The sequence below is a fragment of the Amblyomma maculatum genome, chromosome 3, assembly GCF_055883805.1.
Source record: "Amblyomma maculatum isolate TAMU_Amacu chromosome 3, ASM5588380v1, whole genome shotgun sequence".
NCBI lineage: Eukaryota > Metazoa > Arthropoda > Arachnida > Ixodida > Ixodidae > Amblyomma > Amblyomma maculatum.
This window is the reverse complement of record NC_139346.1, coordinates 104,481,313-104,504,289: the sequence shown is the minus strand read 5'-3', so window position 1 is coordinate 104,504,289 and position 22,977 is coordinate 104,481,313. Positions and strand designations below refer to the sequence as shown.

Genomic DNA, 22,977 nt, shown 5'->3' with positions numbered 1-22,977 from the left:
CAGGTTTGGACATTGTCGCTCAACTTTTGTCTTCTAAAGGTCCATTGCATGTACAACTGCACTGCTAAAAATATAGAAGGCCAAATTTACCCTCATCTTTTCAAACCCACTTGGATATATGTGGGACCTTGTTAACTTAGGTGCTGCCTTCAAGGTGGAGGCACTGCTGTCAACCTTCCAGATTGTTGCCACATGTTCCCAGTGAGCCTGCACAATTTGATGATAAGTGTCAAACCAGCTGTTTACCACATGCTCAACATTTCGAATCTAAATAAAGACAATAAAATAGCATGCATACTCGGCCATTGTGCGTGTTGAAGCCGTGCTTCATCATTGTGTTTCGCACGCATTTCACAAGATGAGGAAAATCTGAGATGAAATGTAAGAACCGCTGATTGTCACATGGATGGGCAACCTTGCATTTCACATGTTTTGAATTTCCATGCACACCCATGATATGCCACATAGAACGGTTCCATGTTGCACAATCCGTACAGGTGTAATCTACATGCAAACCAGCTTGTTCGCATAGAATAGTTGCTCCAGAATGATTTTTGTCAGCGTTGGTGCCTTGACGTTCCCATTGGAAGCAAAGACACCTGAAAAAAAAAAAAGCATGAAAATAGGTATTAGTGTGAATGCAAAAAATTAATTTGTGCACTGATGAGTACTATTTACCTATAACCTTTGTCCACCTCCCCACAAAGGCTGAAACATGACAACCAGGTTGTGGTCAGCTTTTGTGCGCTTGTCTTGTGTTCCGGTGGACTGCCCCAGGTTCATGAAGCCCTCAATATCTGCAGAGGATTTAAGGTCTAGGTGAGCAGAGAACTTCATTTCGTCTATAACTAGCCCACCATGCCTATTCAGTTCATCAATTTCACTGGCTTTCTCTTTCACACACTCAAGGAGTTTATGGCTAAAGCCGTAAGATGCCTTGAAAGCCTGCAAATATAAGATGAGGAAAAATCAACTTTACTCATTAAGAAAAAAGTGCAGCAACATACCTTGATGAACTTTTAGAGGCACACACGGCTAGGAAGTGCAAGGATCTTCTGTCCCCCTCAAATGCTCGTACAAGCGTGGGCTCTTCATCCTTAAGATGATGCACTCTAAGAGCCCTGCTTTCTCATATCGATATCCCTTCATGGATCGCCTCTTTGATGCCTCGAGACATGCTCGTACTGCATACTGCTGCTTTTTTAGAAGCTGCTTGATCTGAAATGAAAGCACAAACAGCTCCATTTATTTTAGGGCCAGTTATGAAACAGTGCAAAGCTTACCTTTGCCTCGAAACTGGTCTTCTTTATAGAGGAATTTTTTTCTTGCAACTTTCGGACGGCTTCATGCAGGCTGTGTACTTTCATGTTTCGCCACCTCAAAGTGCGAACAGCACACTTTAGTCTCTTTCCCGCAGTTAGCATCAATGGGCGTCGCACTTTATTCTTGGAACGCAGCAAGCGGGCCTTCAAGATTCGCCTCACTTTTCGGCACTTCATGCACCGCTGAGGGGTCTGGGTCGACACATCTGCGAAATAGATCAGAAAAACCTTAAGCATCCAAAGTTTTCATACTTGTCGTGCTTGTTTGAGAGGCATGCACCCAAAAACATACCCTGTGACACAAATCCATCACATGCAGTAGAGTACAGGAAATGTCCAGATAGTGTTGTGCAATCAGACACATTTAATGGCTGGAACACGGTGGGCTTTCCAACTCCATAACATACAGAAAGATTTTCTGCATACGCTAGAAGCTCCTGCGCCTCTTGCTCAGAAACAGTGGTACGCCGGCAGTGATGTTTACCAGCCAGGATGATTGTGCAGCTTAAAGTTTGTTCATCAGTTTCGAACACAGCTACCTTGTGGAAGGTAACTGGAGGCATTTTGTTTTTACAAAGCTCGGCTGTTTGATAACACACCACATTTTCTTGCTGGAATGTTTGGCGTGACCAGTTTTCTGATGGTAGTTGAAGACTAAAAATGTAATGCTTCTTAGGCTCTTCAACAGTCATATTGTCCAGTTCGTCATCTGGGTTGGGCTCAGCCGATTCGCATGCAGACTTTTCAGTGTTCTTGCGGCTCTTTTTCGCAGGCACGGGAGGGTTTTGTTTCACTCTTCTTTTCCTTTCTTTCGGTAGACTGTTTGTCAGGTACTTAGGCAGATTTGGAAAAACTGTTGGAACAGCCCCAACTTTCAGGGCAGGAACATTGCGTGGCATTGAGACTTCATTTCCGTTCACCACGTGCACGAAGTGTCTCAGAATGAACCTAAAGAAATAAAAATGCATAACCTCTGTTAGAGGAAAACTTCCCGGTCTTGAATGCAATGACAACTACAACTTAAAGAGCTAACACACGTCTTACCGCGATGCATGGGCTTCGTTCTGGGCGCGTTTCGCCTCCATCGAAACGCTAAACGCATCCCTGTGCTGTGCGATGTCAGTTCACGTTAAAGAAGCTCCAATCATCTCAATCAATCCTGAGCTGTCCACTGCAGCTTCCCTCATAGCCCACGTGTCACATTCTGTTGTTACTCTTGCAATGTTTTCACTCGTACAATCAACACGTGAGAACCGCCGAAACACGCACGTACCTTTTGTCGAAATGCCATTCACAAATCGCTGAATTCTCTTGCAGCGGCTTGTCGGCCCTTGGGATGGCACGTGCCCACTTTTCAAAATCATCTTTGTAGGCAGGCACGCGGAAAAGGGAGACTTTTTCTCCACACGACTTGTAGCCGCTGTCGCAACCCGGCACAAAACACCACCTTTGCGTTTTTTTTTTTTCACGTTTGAAGGCATTCTTGGGATCGTGTGAAGGAATGGTGGCAGCCACTCACAACTTGCACTAAAGAATTATATAAACACAGAAAATACAGGCCAGCACTGCAGAAAACTTTCGCAACGCCACGACCTATGCTTCGTACGACGCCTGCGAGACTGCTGGTGCATGCCGGTGCTGCTGCCGGGCTAGCGGCGCCCCCGACTGGAGCACCGTATTTTCCCCAGGTGGCAGGAACGCACAGCGGGTACTTGGCTGGCAATGGTAACGGCGCTGCGGTTTTCACACCTCCCCATACTAGCCACCCTAGCGAAGGCATCAACTGCACGTGCTGGGAACTTTGGGGAGGTTTGAGAATCGGATTCTCAAATTTGGTGAAAAATACTAAAATGCTCTTTCATTCTAAAACTCTTTTGATTGATGTAAAACAAAGGAGTCTCAACTAGTTTCAAGACATCACGTAAACACAACTTAGAAACATGTCTTTGAAGTGGAAGGGTTGGACAATACTGAGGCGGTTAATGCTTTTGCCTTCCTCGGGAAGTCCTTGTCGAAGACCTGATTTTGACAGACTCCAGACTCCTTGCATTTGACAGTTAACAGCTGTTAATAAAATAATTGGTTCGCAGGAAGGAAAAGGCGCAGTATCTGTCACACTTGTTCTGTGGACGCCTGAACTGCGTGGAAGGTGGGAGTGAAAATGGAAAAAGAGAAAGGAGAGCTGTATTGGAGGGCTACGAAGTAATTTCGACCACATGGGGATCTTTAACGTGCGTTGACATTGCACAGCATACGGACACCACTTCATTTCGCCTCCATCGAAACGCAGCTGCCGCGGTCGGGTTCGAACCAGGAACTCCGCACAGTAGTCGGGCGTCTTACCACTGCACCACCCCAGTGGGCAATTAACAGCTTTTCTAGGCTCTTTTTTGACATAGAAGAGCAAAACTGGGTGCGGGTTTTCTTGACTTTGCTAAGCACTCTTTCACACTCTGTATTACTCTGTGGGAGCGTCAGAATGCCTAACATAACTTTTAAGAGCTTATCATACTTAAAAGTACGATCAGTGTCTTGAAGACTGGCTACAGCACGCCACTGCTCGTCTATACGCTCGTGAATGGCTACTTCTACAGGCAGTTCTTCCTGAAGTCGGCTGAACTGGGCTTGTAGGTCATCAATGGCCGAGCCATCATTCTGCTTCTCAGAAACTGGCCAGAGAACTTCAAAGCGGTTGACGAAGTATCTGGCATCAGCAAATTTCGCTGTATCAGTGGTAGAAAGCCTTGCCACTTCTGCTTTCTTCAGAATCTCGACTTCAAGGGGAATTTCAGGACAATGTAATCGCATGCAACCACAAAAAATCTTCTTACTCGTTCCAGAAACGCTTGTCTGTCTGCAGTCCTTCTTCAGTCTTTGTAAGCTTTGTAGAGTCTGGCTGCCAATTACTAGGTCATCGTCATTCCTCTGGTTGCCATAAGATTTGTACTAGTCAACATCTGTCAGCTCATAAGCCCTCTTGATAACAGATGGTTTGACGAACCGCAATAAAAGCTCTCTGCCCAGCATGTCAAGAACTTCTAGAAGGATATGTACTTGGTGATCACCGGACTGCAGAAATGTGTTTGGCTTTTCAAGCAAAAAGTCACAATATGCCTTGTCGACACCTGATGTCAGAAACATGGATAGCCTTTCTTACCTGTTTAATACCTTGGCCAGCTGTTGCTTCTCAGCTTTCTGGGAAGGCGCTTGGCCACAGATCTCCGGTCTTGGTTTTTTGCTTTGATGTCCAGTTTTTTCTGTGCTTGTTGATTTCTGAGGGTCAGTTTTTTGTTTGATTCATTCACTTGCTGATTCCGAGGGTGTCCTTGATGGCTTCACTTCACTACGAAAGAAGCTGAGCAGTGGCTGCCATTGCTCAACAAACCGCTGTAGGCTCCTGCCAAGAGATAACCATCGAGTGCTGACACGAAGATTTTTTTCAACTCTATGTTATACAAGCATTGAATAGCTCTCAACTTGTCTTTCCTTTGCGAGCTCTTTTCGAGATAAAAAATAATTATCAATCAATACCTCATCCACATTAAAGGAAGCCTCATCCACATTAAAGGAAGGCATGCTGAGCCTTTTTGGGCTGCCAAAATGAATAAATGACAACACCCAAGAATGGCAATGTCCTCATTTTTTTCTTTAATAACAGCAGCAACCCCGTTTTTGGAGCCGGTCATGACTGGTGGGTTATCGCATGCAATGCTAATGCAATTCCTTAGAGGTATGTTGCGGTTTTGCAGGGTTTCAACAAGAAGCGCGCCAATGTTTCGTCCAGTCGATTCCCCGTTGAGAGCGGGCATACCAAGCAAAGCAGTATGAACAATCCCGTCGACTAATGTGACCACAATAGGATACAGCTTGGCATCATTGCTGACGTCGTTGCTCCAGTCAGTAGTGATCGAAAATGGTCCAAGCTTAAGAGGGGACATGGTGTTCGGGATCAACTTTGCCATTTCTTCATGGATTTTGATGAAAATTAGCAGAGTTGGTATTCTTGTGATACTACCATAAAATTTTCAAACTAATATCTCAAAAACTTTTTTAATTAGAGCATTTTTATAATTCTCCTCTTGTACCAAGCGTCAGTGACTTAAAAAACATGAAAACATGATGGAAGACTTGTTCGTAGTGCTTTGCATTCCAAAATGAATGGACAAGGTGGTGACCGTCTCAAATTTCTTTGTTTACGGCACAATGGTTTTCAGTCTTCATTGTAAGGTGACTGTACAACAGGCATGTAGACTCTGAACAACCAGTTGAATCAAAAAGTGAGCAAACACTATGCCAAGAAAGCCAGAATGTCACGACCTGCACCCTTTTTCAAGGAATGCAGTGAAAAAAAACGGCATTGAAATAGATCCAAGGTTGCGAAGAAATATTCGGAACAATCAGACCAGGTGACAAAAAAAGCAGTTCTGAGAAAATGGCTTTCGAAGTTGTACCTCTTATTGCACTTTATCAAAAGGCACCAGGGTTGTAGTCTTTGGTGTCCTTTTCAACACGGGGTTTCTTGGATGCCTTGCCTCGGGACTGAAGTGCTTTTGCTGCCTTTCTTTTCTGCAAGGCATCCTTTTTCGCTGCTCTGCGAAGAGCATGCTGGCCAGTTTGCATACCAAGTGTGGCACAGTATTCTGCATAATCACGACGGGTCCCTTCGTTATACTTGCTTACTGCTTCATTGACGGCTGTCTCTGTTGCCATCAATGACGCATTTTCATCGTTTGGCAGCAGAGACCACATGACTGAATGTAGGCTCTCAGCAGCATTTTGCGTTTTTTTCCCAAGACAATGGCTGAGGAGCTGGACTTCAGAGAGCCGCTGGTACACAGGCAGCAATACATTTGCAACCTGTCTTGCAAGCTGGTACTTATGAGGGGGTGGAGGTTTGCCCTCTGCTTTGGCAGCCTGGTGCTTGCACCAACACTGCTGTCCTTGTGGGCAAAATTCATGGTGTGGGTCTTCATCGGTGGATGTTATGTGGTAAAAAGTTGCCATCACGGCTTTTTGCATTTCTTCAATTTTGTCATTTTCATGCAGGGCCTTGCCATAGTAGTTAGTCAATTTCTTTATGAGGTCTTGAGTAAGGCTGCCTTTCCCGCCAATAGGCTGACCTTTCTTGCCTTTGGTGACAAGGGCATACAGGGCTGGGCCCATCCTTTTCTTCACATGGTTCAAGCAATCATCCTTTGTGAATGGGATAGAACCATAGGTCTCATCTTCGCAGAGCGCCACGAAGGTTCTACTGTCCCCATCACAAACAATGTTTGTGTATCGCAAACCATGTTTTTCAAAGGACCTTCTAAATAGGAGTAAGGCAGCCTCAACTTACATTCTGCCAGATATCACATCAGTGTTCTTTTGGCAGATGTGCGATGACTTCCATTCATCATAAACGTCATCTCCTTCTTTGGGACCCAGTTCACATCCATGACACCTATTTGATAGGACGACACAGTCGAGAACGAGTCCTGTTTAAAACTCTATCACAGTGCCAACACCCACATGAGATGTGTGGCCACATGTCAACCACATCCCATCATAGACCACAGTTATGTTGTTATTAAGCGCAAGGTCCATCTCACTGTAAACAGCGCGCACAGCCGCTGCAGCATAAGAAAAAATATTGGCAACAACTACATCACTGGTGAGTCGGAATTCTGATTTCAAATGCTTTTGGAAGGTTTTATGATGCGACCCCCTGTGAGACACATTCATTATCGACCAAAAAATCTGTCAGCACTGTTGCTCCTTTACCAATGCTTTTGACAGCTTGCATAGCCCTCAAGTTAACATCGAAAATTCGACGACCTTCTTTCCGCGATGACGACCACTGTTTTGCGACGGTGCCGCAGAATGCGCATTTGCGCTGCTAACCCAAGCTTTGTTCCCAGCTGAACCGAAAGTCCAGCTTGCGAGCGCTGCTCGCACTTGGCATTCTTCAGAAGCCCGTTTAGGGCCGTTACTTGCACTGGCGAGCGCTTGACCCTCACCCGTCAGCTCCATTTTCCGCGCAGTCGCAGGCACGGAACTCAGCTTTTCTTGCACTTTTGCGGTGGATTCCTGCAACGCTTGTGGTGATAAAAAACGCGGCTGCAGGTGTGCCTGGATGGTGCGGCCGGTGCTCGTCGACGGCGTGGCGACATCGCGTGACGTTCCGAGATGAGCGATGCGATAACCTGATGATGCTTCCAGCGATCCAGAGCGCGGTGCGTAAAGTTCATCAGTGTCCCCGGTGCTCTCAGACAATGTATCATCCGCGTAGGAAGTCCTCGGTAGCAGATCTTCAACAGCGCCGCAGACACTTGTAGCCGCACATGAAGCATTTGCGTCCGCGCCTGTTACTTTGTGTACATTCGTAGCCGCACAAGAATCGTGCGCATCCACGTCTGTAACTTCAGTCAAAATTGTAGCTGCGCAGGAAGCACTCACATTCGCTCCCGTAACTTCGGCGACCCTCATAGCTGCACAAGAAGCACTCATATTCGAGCCCGTAGCTTTGGTAGAGTGTTGAGCATCACAAGTTCTTGAAACAGACGACTTCTTTACCATCATCGATTTTCGTTTACGCGTGCCGTAGGCATGAGCCGTCTTGTACTTCAGCGGTCGTCAACCCATGACCACCAGTGAAGAGCGGTTTCGAACTATGCTCCACACGGACTTGCTAACGTGGCAGCCGCAAAATTGTTTTCGAGAACTGTGCTCTGCACAAATAACATTCACTGACAGGTTCATGAGTCTGCGTAAATGACTGGTACGGCGACGCCGTGCCGAGTAGTCAAGAGGCGTACGTAGCAGACGCCGCCGCTGCGGGGAGCGCCCACCGGCGCGAGGACCGGACGTGCTATGGCGGCCGCGTAATCCTTTTCGAGAACTATGCTCAGTGCAAATAACAAACACAGACAGGCTCGTGACTCTGCGCAAATGACTAGCACAGCAACGGCGTGCCGAGTAGGCAAGAGCAGGGTTGCCAGGTCCAAAAAACGAAGTCTCCACAAAAATAGGAAAAGTAGCCAGAAAGTAGCCAACCAGAGAAAGAGCAATAAAAAGTAGCCAAAAAGGAGCCATGGGGCCATGCATGGGGTAGTAAATAGAGCGCTAACTGCAAAAAGACAACCAAAAACATTCGTTTAATAGTTGTTTTATTCTGACGCTCGTGAACAAACAAATGTCAGTTGCGTCTTATAGCAACTAAATCATGTAGAAAAGTTTTCTGAGAAAAAAAAAAAAAAAAACTGGCTACGTAACACTGCAATATTATATAAACAGACATAAAACTAAACTGACCAGATAAACACACCTCTTATCAGAAACTTCTGTGTGATGACTAGAAACAGTATAAAATGCTAAAATTATGTCCACGAAAATGTAAGTATAAAATGTTAGGGTAGTTGGACTTCTCAAACAGTGGCTACATAAAGAGAACACGACGAAAAGAAACTGCAACCACTCAGGTGCGATGTTCAGGCCTGCCGTAAATAGTTGAGTTGACCTTCTCAATAATTTCTCTCGGAATAGGGAACCCCGAACTTGTGACATTCCTCAACTCTAGGCCAAACTTTATCCTCAAAATAGATACGAGAAGGTCATCTTACAGTCTGTTTCTCAGTTCGGTCTTTGTCAATGCGACGGTTGAGAATACTCGCTCTGTGTCGGCATTCAATATAGGCAAGACAAGCACCTTCATGGCTCCATTTGCAAGATGTTCCATGGGATTGGCGGCAGATGGGTCTCTGTACTTGTAAACTTTGGTCCAGAAATCAAGGGTGGTTGTTTTGGAGCTAATATTTTCCACTTGCTTCATGTACCTCGACTTTCGTTCAGGCTTGCTTTCGGAACTACCAGATGTTTGAAGTGACAATCCTTTGAGCGCTTTCATGCCATTCGGCCCTAGAACGGTCTGCTGACTGATGGCTCGCAATTTTTGTTGCAGAGGTAGCATTTGGCAGGCGGTTTTGGAGGTCACATATGCACAATCGGAGAAAGGAAAAGCACCGGTGCTTCACAGCATCTCTCTGCTCGGCATTCAAGTTTGATCCTTGAAGGAATTCGGAAAATGTTAGCCCTAGGCCAGCGTCTTCGATGCTTAAAAAGATGGACTTGAGGTTTTAACGCCGAGGTTGAGAAGGTTGTTGCTATCGTGTTGCCGCAGCACATATGGCTTGATGATTCTGGTCAACAGGCTCCTAAAAAGCTTTTCCAATTCCTCAAACAAGCCGAGAGGGTCAACGTTCTGTCCTTGGAAAAGTTTGTTTACTCTTTGAATGTTGGCTAGAATTGGATGCAGGAACACCAGGTACGCCTAGTTCTTTGTATCCAAGTACATCTTGAGGAGCGGCACATTGTAGGTTCTGTCCACCACCATGGTGAAATGGTCCCTTAGCGTGTCAAATTGATAAAGTATATACTCAATGCGGTCAGCGATGGCAAGCCAGCGTGTCCCTGACTGCGAAAGAATCTAAGGACTCATCAGCGGTCGCTGTAGCACTGCGGTAGATATTTCTGTAGGCTGCCTACCGCGTGCTACTATGTGCAAAATAATTATGGGTCTCTTTGACCATGAAGATCACATTAGAAGGCATTGCTTCCACTGCTTTGGCGGCTACAAGTTCAAGGGAGTGACAAATGCACTTGACAAGTGTTAGCGATGGGTTGTCGCTTTCCATTTTTTTCTCAATGAATTATGTCGACCACACATGGCACTCGCACCATCGGTCGCTAACCCAACACAATCACTTATGTGCAAGGAATGGTTACCGAGGACATTCTTAATCGTTTCGTAGAGCGACTCTGCCCGTCCATCTTCTGTTTCTTTCAGTTCGAGAAAAGTAGTTGTCACTGCATTGGCTATTTCGCTGTAATAGCGGACTGATATGCACACAAGCTTTTTTACTGACACATCAGTTGCCTCATCAACCAGTATTGACCCCTGAACGCAGGTATATATATATATATATATTACCTACTTCAGAATTATTACCCACTTTAATAGCTTAAACTCGACTTGCCGAAAGCTGTGTCAAGCTGTTACATAGCGAACACATATGTTCCTTGATCGGCGCCCAGGAGATCCAGATCAGCGGTTAGGCACGCTGATCTGGATCTCCTGCACGCTACATTCAGGGACACCCCACTGATCTCACTAACCTTTATGACATAACAGAAAAGTCCATGCTTGCATGCATGTGATTAAAAGTCAGTTTATGTTCAGAACTGGCCATCAGGTCATCAGGCTCCTCACATGGCAGTGGCCGCAGCCCCTTAATCGTTATATGTCGTCGCCTTTATGGCAGTGCTGAACGATGGACACAGCCTCACCTTATGATTATTTTCCTTGAAACGGTTTTTGACACATGTATATCAAGGCACAATGAAAAAAAATGGTCCGGAACACGCCGTACAAAGGTGCCACCCACAATCGTTCTATCAATTAACATTAGCAGTTGTGCCGTAAATAACGTACCAAAGCTGACGTAACAGTAATTATTTTCCAAAGCAGCTCGCAAACAGCAGCGTTGCGCCTTTCAATAATTTCGCACACAGAACAACTATTCCTAGTACGATTTGTACCCGCTTTTGTAACGAGGTACAAAACAATGACTTTGTCGCCGGCTTATCATACACCGTGAGGCAGAATTTGCACCAAAAAACAACGCAAAGCGCCCACATCCCGTGCACACTCCAGGGTTCAAGCACGCGTTTCATGCACCGACCTGACGTGTAAGTGAGAAGGCGCGCCATCTAGCGGAAGCATCACCAAACGGCTTCAATACTCCCCATAGGCACCGCTTGGCGGTAATCACACTTTAGTATTCTAGCCACTGTACTATTGCCAAAAATCAGTATATCTCTGATGGTCCATGGCCGTCCTGAGCTCTCAGCTGCAATGTGACGGAGCGATATGAGCTGCTTTTTCGCTCCCATACTTGTTCGTTTTCGTGAGCGACAGAAGTTTTTAATTGCAAAACAGCTTCAAATTACTCCAATTTGCTTGCTTTTGGCGGGAGCAGAGAGGCCGCAACAATCTGCTCTGATTGCGAGTCGACAGGGTTAAAAGTGGTGACGACAAATCACCTTTAACCTATTGGCTGTCGTCGTGTCTTGCCCGCTTTCAGGATGTTCCAGCTGCGTTCAGATTGGAAGCAGAACTGGTTGATTGTAGTTTGTCCTCTGATGTTAGGCGGTATCAGAGTCCTTCAATGCTTTTTTCTGGTCAGGAAACTTCCGCCTCAGTTTCATATACAGTCAGCACTGGCCGCTAGAGGCACCGCTGGGCACTGAAGGGCACCGAGCCGCGGCGGAGCCGCCTGTCCGGCCCAGCCAGCTTTAAATCATGGGAGGTATTTGCACCCGATTAGTCGAAAATTTCAGCGACAGTCGGTTTGGCTTTCCTTCCAATCTAGTCTAACAACACTATGACAACCTCCCATCAGAAAGGCGCAGGGAAGGAAATGACGACGCAACGATGTACAGATACTTCTCTGAAGCAGACGATTTGTGTACAACTGCGCAGCTTCCTGTTTATTCTGAACTCCCCCTTATACATTTTTTAACGTGATGCGGCGCACTAACACCTTGTAGACGACGATATAACACTGACGATGTTGCGAGAAGGAAGCGATATGCGCTACGAGGACAGTTTCTTGTCTGCTGCTTTCGCATCGTCGTTTTCGATCTCAAATCTTGAGGTGCGTAACCGTTAGCTTGCAGTTGGCGAAATACGTGCAGAAACATGACCGTAGTCCCTATCAACACCTCCTAACTGTGGTCTGACAGCTCAAGCATGAATCCCGCTTTCAAGACGCATATATGTAGCCGGCAGTGGAAGCGCAGGGTCGGACAGAGCGTTTGGGCTAGTCGATGCGTGCGGACGGGAGCGTGCATCAGGCAAGCATGTGATCGGCTAGCGATCGCGACACCGATCAGAACCTACCATGTCAACCCTCGTTACACCAAGGCCCCGCGGGGAGCCAACGTCAGGCTCTGGTCCCAACGTCCTCGACACTGAATCAGCCCCGCAACGACCTACATGCAGTCATTTTTTTTTTGCTCACAGCGCAACAAGAACAGGACACGAGACGAAAGACTACCACAGACAACCGCTCTGTGTTTCGTCTCGTGTCCCGTTCTTGTTACGCTGTGTGCAAAAATGATGAACACTTAGCAACTCGCCCAAAATTCCGCCTTGCTGGACCTACCTGCAGCCCTGCCCTCCTTCGAATAGGAGATCGCCATCCCAGCAGCTAAGCACCCGCTTCCCCTCTATATTGACCTCTCTTTTGTTTCCCTCCCTACATAACTCTCTTCCAATTGTTTTGCCACCTAACGCCTTCCAAGTCCTTATTGTTGTCACTAGTTCTGTAGTTATTACCATTGAAGGTCTCTGTTATTACCCTGATGTCTCATACCCCAAACTTCCCTCTTTCATTTTTTTGGAAGGAAAATAAACCTCAATACAACACAATAAACCTCAATACAATTGGTCTGCATTTGTTCAGTTGTGTATTCATTTGTGCCCCATCTTCTGTAACTTAGGCTCCTTTTTAAGCTGCTGTAACTGCATTGTTATTAGCAGGCATCTGTGTTACTAACTGCCATATACTTCATGCATACGGTCAGCGGCTCGTCAGTCGTGGGCCATATCTCTGGTCTGTGTGTCCGAACCTAATTTTTCTTCGATGCTAAGAGGAACTGTCGGTAGTTCTCCCACCGCAAAATTCTATATGATTGCCACAGTAGGTGCATTGGCCTAATTAATTTGCAAAACCCTAGGTGCCAATTTACCACTGACCCAGCCTATTTTTAATGCTCCTTGTAATGCAGTTTTCAAACTAAATTTTATTTATAATGCTCACATCATCATAAAGCTATCAAGAATTACAAACATTATCTACATATTTTTGCACCATCGCATCCAATCTGCAAAAATATGGACCTATACACAGTAGGCATAAGAAAACTAAATGTGAATAACTTATGAAAAAGCAATAGCAAATCGGAAATAGCAATAGCAAATCAGTCGTGGGCCATATCTCTGGTCTGTGTGTCCGAACCTAATTTTTCTTCGATGCTAAGAGGAACTGTCGGTAGTTCTCCCACCGCAAAATTCTATATGATTGCCACAGTAGGTGCATTGGCCTAATTAATTTGCAAAACCCTAGGTGCCAATTTACCACTGACCCAGCCTATTTTTAATGCTCCTTGTAATGCAGTTTTCAAACTAAATTTTATTTATAATGCTCACATCATCATAAAGCTATCAAGAATTACAAACATTATCTACATATTTTTGCACCATCGCATCCAATCTGCAAAAATATGGACCTATACACAGTAGGCATAAGAAAACTAAATGTGAATAACTTATGAAAAAGCAATAGCAAATCGGTTTTAACAGACAGCCGTGTTTAATATGTAAAGAGAGGAAAATATGATTACACAGCTGTCATCAGGCATTCTTCAACATTTACAGCAAACAGCGCACAAATACTTCTCAGAAAATTCTTTTTGAACATCAATAACGCGTATTGCTGTGCATACAGTAGAACAAAATTTTTGCTAACTACACGATGAAATATTGAAGACATGATAGCTACACGATGAAATATTCAAGACATGAGCTTCACAAAGAGCGAAAGCACACAATAAATCAGTAAGGTGTAGTAACTATTGCAACAGGACGTGGCAATGCAGGGAAGCGATAGTCTTGTAGTAGACCTCATAAGTACAAAGTACAATAAAGCAATTATCAAAGCTGCCAGGCGACTCGTGTATGCAGGCGGAGTAAAAATATGTCTTGAGTAACAGTGTAAATATAAAAGATAAAATTAAACAAAAAATAGTAGTACAATTAACACAGAGATGAGAGTAATGTTCAATGCACTAGCATAAAAAAGATTCACGATGCCAGAGCATTGAAGGACACTGGCAATGCTTTTATTGAGGTAAATATAGTGACAGGGATACCTGACCATGACAATAAAACTAGCCAAACAAGAATGAGCTGCAGGATGATTAGTCGGTAGTCTCCACTTGAACTCATTCCCCAAATGAAGAGGAAAGTTAGTGCTGGCACCAACTTATGACGCGGAAACTTGGAGGCTAACAAATGTGAGGATAACATTAAGAACATTTCAATTAGTAGAATAGGAACATTTCAAATAGCAGTAGAAATTAAAATGATAGTGGTAATTGCAAGACAAAACAAGGAGTTGCATGAAATGAAGAACAAACACAACCTGATGTTTATTTTATAATACTGCTAGCCGCCTTTTAGTGGCAAAAGCAGCAGTGGACAAAGTACTTAGTGCTTATGCATACAGGCGAATGTGTGATACTTATACATCGAGCTGTGATAAACAATAAACATATACAACAGCTTGCATCGGCAGCAAGGCATGGGTAAAGTTCTACATATTCTTGTGCGTTGGCCCAAGAACATAGGGGATTACCGTCTTGATGCACACAGCAAAAATGAAGATCACGCACACAGCAGTCACAAACAGAGGAATCAAGCTTAAGTCAAAAGGAGCAAATGAAAATGTAATAGAGAGAGCAGACAACCCATGTCTTACAACAGAGTAGATGGCAAGAAAATTTTAGCAGTGTGCCGCAGAGAGTCAGATGAAGAGATGGGCTTATTAACTAGACTGGCATAGTGTGGGCACCAGCAGGCACAGGACAAGGTTAACTGGAAGTCAATGAAAAAGGTCTTCATTCAGCAGAAAATGCAATTCAGTTGGCGATTGTGATGTGGCTTCTTTCAGTGTTGCATTTACACCAGCTTTCTTCCACCACCTGCTGGACATATGGCACGCCCAGTTGCCCGCATCTGCTTATTCTTTTCTCTAATGAAAAAATGCAAGCGTGTCCTCAGAAAGAAATGAACCACTTCTACTGTCGTACTCACAAAGTGAGATGTACACCCAACAGCAGCTGAGGCTGTACGGCTGTCAAGCAGAACCTTCTCAACAATGTTCATGTACACGTTACTGCAAGCAATTCTGTCCACTGTAAATGATTCGATGAGGTCTTCCACAATTTTGAGCAGGGAGATTAGCTGGTTTGAGGGAACTTGCAGATATCCCTTTGACCTTGCAAGTATCAGTCCAGAAGGGTTCTGTTGGGCAGCTTTCAGTGTTTCCACGCAACTCGAGCAGCTGAGTGTTGAGAATTTTTTCGTGATGTAACCTGCGAAGTAGTCGAGTATACCCTCTTTTGGGGTGTTCTGGTGATGGGAAGCTGCTGCTTCAGATGTGAAGTCACCAGGCTCCAAGAGGATGTCATCCAGAAGAACAGCCAGAGAGTCAGCCTGAAATTTACATTGCAAGTTTTTCATGATGGAGTGCTAGTTAAAGAAAAGGCCAAAGAAATAATTACTACCATTCTTCCAAAAGGGTACTAATTTTGGTTAGCAAAATTAGTGCTTTTGTGGATTGCCCTTGCGCTCAATAACAATTTTATTTCAGTTACACTTCCATCAGTAATGCAGCTATCTACATCCACAAATTAGTCGCGTACTGGACTGTATGACACACTTTGAAGGCCCTCAAAGCCTAATAGCGTGAGAATATATTATAGTTCATTCGTAGCAAAGAACAGAAAAGCCCTATTCTAGAAGCACGACAAATACAAACTCGACAAAGTGAAAATTTTAAATAGCAGTATTTATAAGACTGCCAGTATCCAGCTGATTTCTATGCCCACAACAGAGCTACAACAACATTGTGCTGAACAGCGCAGTAATAGCCCGAAAACTGCATGTTCAATATTAATGTGAAGTTTTTAAATATAGCACTGCTCACATGGTTAGTAGTAGAGCTCTGTTTGTTGAAGAGGTCTTGCAGTTTGAGAAGCAGTTGCGGTCTATCTCCACTGACTGATGCTCGCTTTGGTGGCTGACTAAGTTGTTCACTGAAAGCATTCGATAAATGAACAAAAACTGCTGGACTGTTGGCTGCCCTCCATCACCAGCAATATGTCTCACTATGCCAAAGAATCTCTGGAATAGAAATATTTTGTTATTACTGATATTGCTCAAAACAAAAGTATGCTAACTATCATAATTACCTCCAACGGGTCGTGACCAAATTTTCCAACCAATACATAGCGAAACCCAGATGACCGGAGGTTCTCAACAAGGGAAAGAGTGCTGAGAAGGGTTATTCGAAGAGCCTCACGTGTGGGCTTGCTGAGAAAACACACCTGCCTCTGTTTTGGAAGCTCTTCTATGTACTTGCAGCAGCTATCAAGCCATGCAACATTCTCTTTCAAAATCTGGAAGTTAAAGATGTGTGAGTTCAATAATAAAACAAGAGAACCATTCCCCACAAAAGACTGGCATACGTATATCTTACAGCAATGTGTTCAGCTTCATTGTACTGGACGTGCTCTGGCCTTCGAGAATTCAAAGCGTCAAAAAGGCTGTTCATTCTTCTAGTGAAATCTGATGTCGCTGTAGACCCATGCAGCTTTTTGTAGGCATCGTGGTTGCTGTAAAATTCCATAGCTGTGGCAGTGGACGCACTGAACAGCTGGAAAGAAAAAATTTCATCCAGGTTACATGTCCAGCATTGTTCAGAGACGAACAGTAATTCGATATATTAATTCATAAAAATGTGTATGAAGAATGTTTCACCTGAACCGCAAGTTTCACACTCATTTTCTGGAAGGCATTTGGGTGTACATGTGCTTTTGTGAGCTTTGGGACAGCACGGAGTCCAGCCTGTTGCTCCTCGTACTCCAAGAGTTCCTTATAATAATAATGGTATACTTCTTGTCCTTGCGGTAGCTATGAAGTGAGAAAGGAGTTCCTGGTGAAAAAATATTTTGTGCATGTTGATATGCCGTAAATAATAATGTTTCCCATACCAGAAACTTTCCAACTTTTTGCAAATTATTTCTGATGCACTTTATTATGTGGGGTGGATCAATGATGCAGTATATATCCTTTGATGAGTCACAAGGGTGCTGAAATGATGTTGATGGGTGTTCCATTCCACCATTTATGCCTACAAGAAGCACGCAAGTTTTATGAGGGAATCCAGTTTTACAGTAGTATTCAACAAGCTGTCATACAAGTGAAATTAATGGGATGTCTGATAATTACCCAGGGACCTCAAGGCGGATCGGTTGCTTGTTGAGTTGTCACATGTCACTGCATCAGCAACAGCACCAGAATTCGACAGGTGCAATATGCACTCCAGTAGTAGTTTTGCAATGACAGAGCCAGGAGAAGCACTAGATGCACAGAATGTTCCAACTGTTTGGGACCATTCACCAAGAAAAGGTCGAAACAAAAACACCAACACATGGTCAGCATCTTTTTCTTGGTCCCCTGGCCAGGTGTGCCCCCCAAAGTTCACTTTCCCCACGACTTTCATGTCAGATTCTCTAACATGTAGGCTCTTTCGCACACTCATCTCGTCGAACATGAGCACCTGCAAAGAAAGATGTTTTTATAGAAGCCTACTTGAGTAAGGCACATGCAGAGCATCAAATATGATAAACAATGTCAAACCTCGTCGTTCTCTCTCGGGGACTTCTTGCAGTTTCTCTTTCAGCAGAGTGAACAAGCTAGCATCAAACCCAAAGTCTGCCTTTAAGTTCTTCATATATGAGTAGAGGGTGCATGGGTTGGGCAAAGGTAGAAAGTCGTTTTCATGAAGGAACGTATAGGCAGCAGTTGACTTAATTTTTAACAGCAGGCAGTCATAAAGCCATTCCTTCTTATACCTGGTGGAGAAAGGTTGCAGTGCATTTTGCATTCATGATCATACAATCAAATGCATGTACGTGCAAGATGAAAATGCATTAAGGAAATAAGCAGAGAAGCCAAACGCATGCGTATGCCGCGACAGGTGCCTTTACAAGCCACTATAATAAGCAGGGGCCCACCACCAAAATCAAAGCAGAGAATTTTCAACCTTACACAGAAAGGCTGCAAAATTATTTCGCATTCATAGGCATGCTGTGAACTCAGACACCTATAAATTTTGCCCAGTGCAATTACACAATGCAATATCACATAAAGGCAACCAGATAAGTGACGGGCAAACATGCCAATTAAACTCCACAATGCTTCAGTGCACGCCTTGAATGAATTGTAGCACATATGTTTGAGCTGTGCATCATAGAACTGACTGCAAAGCACCAAAGCCTTTTATGTATCACGTCTGTGAGCTACATTGAGGGTTTTGCAAGCATGGTTGTAACATATGCCAGCACATGCACACAAGCCAATTTGGGCTGGCAATCTAGAGAAGAAAACCACAGTACACAGGAAACTTGTCAGCATTTCTTAATTTTGCAAATATGTCACCAAGGATTAATTATTTTCTTTAGCTACAAAAGACATTCCTGTATTCGGAAGTGCGTAATACTACATAGGATAAAAAGGAGGCTAACATGATGTGGACACGTGAATACAAACAAGTGCTTCAGTCTGCACCATCAGTTATTTAGCAGAGTGCATGTATGTTCTGGTGACATTCACTGTTATGGTAAATGATGAACGCAGTTATCAATGCAAAAGATGCCATTTCACATTGAAAGAAGAAACATTTCCCTAGCTCGACTGAAATCTTACAGGTTTCAGATTGAAATAATACAGATTACGCATGTTATTTTTTCCATGACCAAATAGTAACAAAAACTAGTAAAAAGCAGGAGACTCCGATATTTAACGCACAGTGCACATTTGACACTTACCGCACAGCTCTCGCAGACTTTGCATTTGCCCTCATCACGTTCCGATGAAATACCAGCTTTCCGCGCTCCGAGAGATTCTCAACGCTCTGGTGAAGCCTCTTTAGCTTTTTAACCTCGACGTTCAAAGTCGCCACCTTTTTCTGGCAGTGCTCGAGCTGTTGCTTTGCGGCACGAAGCTGGCGCTTCAATGACTGTACTTCAACACAAGTCACACAGTCGACGACTTGATCTGTTTGGCAGGCCGTGTCCGAGGTCCGGTCCCGACCGCTGTCGGTCGTCGTAAGTGCTACCACTGCAAAAAGATTAAAATACTGCTTAAAACTAATCCTCTCGAACTCGTGACAGGAAGCCACCGATTTGCCGAGACAATAAGCAAACAGAAAATAAGCTTACAAGCAATTCTTACCATCAATGTCCTCACCCGCGGGTGCAGGATCAGTCGCAGACGAGCACGCTTTGGCGGCATCTTGAGTCGGCAGGCTGTAACACGATGACTCGCGACGTCGTTTCACCTGTTTCCGAGCTACTGGCGACCGCCTACGTTGTTTGGGCTTCGTCAAATAGCCTGGAAGGCCTTCAAAAATCCTTGGGAAAGCGTCAGGGCGGAGCGCCGGCCTCCCCCGCTGCAATAAAACTGTGTCGCCGTTCACAGCGAATTCCTCAACCCGAATGATGTCCGCAGCGAAAAAGTGCTTTTCGCAATCACGCGCATATTTAGAATCAAAACTGAAGTCACCAGCTTCTTCCCGAGGTATTGCACGCTTCCAGTTTTCCGACAGCTCCTTGTCAGCAGGGAAGCGAAACAACGAGACCTGTCACGCCTTTGTAGCCGGAACAGCATCCTGGTGCGCAACAAGTGTTCAGCATGGTGCCACGCACACGAGTTACATGATGTCAACGCACAACACAATAGCAGACGTCGAAATTCGCACTCAAATTACCACCAGCAACGCTTGCCGGCCGGCCGCGACAGTGAGAGCTCGCTGTCTGGCTCGCCGAACGATGCCCTTCAGTGCCCAGTGGCGCCGCGGCGCGGCAGGCACGGGTGGTATATGAACCTCTCCCATAGCGTGACGGAGGAGGTTCGTGACCAGAAAAGCATTGAAGGACTCTGGCGGTATTCTGAAAAAAAAAAAAACCTTCACATTCAGATTTGATAACGGGACAAAATCGGAGTTGGAAGAATTGCTGCTGTCAATCTCAAGAGAATGGGAATATCCCCACTTCTCTGCACAACTGAAGAACATGAAGGAAATTTGGTAAACAAGTAGAGCGGGATTACCTTGTGAGCGTCGATGATAAACAAGCTAATGGCAGCACCATTAAAGAAGCAAATCAGCTTCCGTGGCCCTTGCAAGTGAGTGTCCGCAAAGATAAAAATCGAGTTTTGCGTGCCTTCGTTGAGATCATGCGGTGAAACTGAAGCCATGAAAAGGCATTGCTGCAGACCAGGCAACATGCTGCAGCCAGGAATCAGTTCTGTTTATCTCCGCAAGAAGGTAGCACAATAACTTTCAAACAATTTTTGCAAGTTCTAGGACATGGGAGCACCTCCCGGTGTGTGTGCATCGTCATTAGGGTGCGAAATTTCAAACGGAGGATCGAAGCCATTCTCATACTTCAAAGACTTTGCGGGACGGAAAACCGCCGCCGTATATTTACGGCGAAACCCTCGAAGGGTTAAATCCCCTTGTGTTCCTTCCCTCTCCGATGACGCCAACCAATCAAATCTATGGCACAACCCTCAGATATCGGCAACCAATCACACGTCACCACACAGAATGACGTGAGGGCTGGTTTAGTTTTCTTCTAGTAGGTAGGGTCACTTTATGTCTGGTAGACCATGGGAAGGCGAGGGGGTAGCAAGCACGGTTTCCTCTGTATAAAGCTGTCTCACCCGTGCTGCTGAGTTACCTTCTCAGATGCACTTAATGGTCGAAAAGCGTGTGGTGCTGGCTGCCAACAACAGCATACTTCCTCTTATCATACTGCTCCGAATAGGTAATAGCTTTCTTCCTCCATTGCCTTTTCTTCTCCCAATAGTCTGTGGTCTGTTCACACCGTCATTCTTTTAGTGAAGAAAATTCAACCACATATACAAGCAAGCATTTGGCTTCCCTCCGAAGGTACCAGGTTAAAGAGAGGAACTGCTATAAAGAAAAAGTTTTTTGTTGTTTGAGAAAAGCCCGCACTCGAAGTGCCTGAGACCGCAGAAAATCTAATGTGCTACTGAACACAGCCATGCACACAAGCGCACAAAACAAATTACTCAGCAATCTGGATACATGGTGAAGAGCACCTTGGACAGGTCAGAAAGGAAGGACTAAGTGCGTCCGCATTCTCATTTAACTTCCCTTCTTGTACTTTATGTCAAAATTATACTGCTGTAGAATCAAGCTCCACCTTGATATGGCGACTGTGCTTTCATCATCATCATCATCATCATCAGCTTGATTATACCCACTGCAGGGCGAAGGCCTCTCCCATATTTCTCCACTTAACCCGGTTCTGTGCTAGCTGCATCCATTTGACCCCTGCGAACTTCTTAATCTCATCCGCCCACCTAACTTTCTGCCGCCCCCTGCTACGCTTTCCTTCCCTTGGAATCCAGTTTGTTACTCTCAGCGACCATCGGTTATCCTCTCTTCGCACTACATGCCCTGCCCATGTCCATTTCTTCTTCTTAATTTCTACTAGAATGTCGGTAACTTGAGTTATTTCTCTGACCCACTCTGCACGCTTTCTATCTCTTAATGTTACCCCTACCATTTTTCGTTCCATAGCCCTCTGGGTTGTCCTCAACTTAAGTAGAACTCTCTTGGTTAGCCTCCACGTTTCAGCCCCATAGGTGAGTACAGGCAAGATGCAACTGTTGTATACTGTCCTCTTGAGCGATACCGGTAAGCTGCTAGTCATAATCTGCGAGTGCTTGCCAAATGCGCTCCATCCCACTGTGCTTTAATGTCGCAGTTTTCAGCCAGGCAAAGGACAGTAGTCCATCTCTATTGTGAATTTGGCAACTCCAAGAAAGCATTGTAATTTCTGGATTAGCCATACAATGCAAGTGCACTCTTTTTTTGACACACAGTGAACCATCTCTCTGGAGCTCAGTTTTCTGCTTAGGTACAGGAGGGGATGCTCATTACCATTGTCATCCCTCTGGACCTTAATCTTGGTCGTAACCAGGGGCTCGCATTGCGGGACGGCTAATCATTACCGACTTCATACTTTGGAAGGAGGCCTCGTTTATCTCATTCCGGATTGTCTTTGCCGGCTTTAGCCTGCTGAGAGCATTGGTTGGGGGGCTTGCCAACACTGAGCAGTTGGTGATGTAATGAATGTAATATCCTGTCAGCCCCAAGAATGCCGAAATGTCCGTCTTGGTTCTTGGCCCCGGGTAGTCTGCTACCGCTGAAACCTTAACCTCATCACTGAGCTTTTTGAAGCCGTGACCTACGTTGCGACCGAAGCAGTCAACGGTCGCACTCGCCAAGCAACATTTTTCGGCCTTTATGGTTAGCCCAGCAGACGTAAATGGTTCAGCACATCTCTTAGATGCAACATATGGTCTGCCCATGAAAGAGAGACAACAGCAATGTCATCCAAATAAGGCACCGCGAATGCTTCACAGCCCTTTAAAACCATATCCATGCTGCTCGTTGGAGTGACGAATGAGCGTTCAGTGAGCAGCACTTGCCAATATCCTCAGGTAAGATCTAGCGTAGTCACATAAGCCGCTCGACTGGCCTTTGAGCGTAGGATACACTTGATCCCTGGTGAGAGCATTTAACTTTCGGTAGTCCACCATTGGGCTAGGTCTGGTGTTTTCTCTGAGTTTCTATGAAGACGATAGCCTACGGTCCGCATCGTCAGACCGTCGCTGTCAATGAGTGCCCCTTCGCCGGGTAGGGTCAAACTCTGGATAAAGAATGGGAAGACG

The 22,977-nt window shown here is 45.1% G+C and overlaps 1 long non-coding RNA gene and 2 pseudogenes across 6 annotated transcripts in view; 1 reads left to right on the top strand and 2 right to left on the bottom strand.

Moving 5' to 3' along the window:
• The window catches only part of LOC146195468 (uncharacterized), a 122,046-nt gene that overhangs the window by 7,360 nt on the left and 91,709 nt on the right, over positions 1-22,977 (top strand). The window contains exon 3 of one of the 6 annotated variants that reach the window (XR_014706020.1): positions 4-2,435. The exons of the other annotated variants lie outside the window; for them this stretch is intronic. This is a non-coding gene — a long non-coding RNA (uncharacterized LOC146195468). Of the gene's footprint in view, positions 1-3; positions 2,436-22,977 lie in introns of those variants that run through there. 6 annotated transcript variants of the gene reach the window in all.
• Positions 5,790-11,069, bottom strand: LOC146195471 (uncharacterized; annotated as a pseudogene).
• On the bottom strand, positions 15,070-16,251 carry LOC146195470 (uncharacterized; annotated as a pseudogene).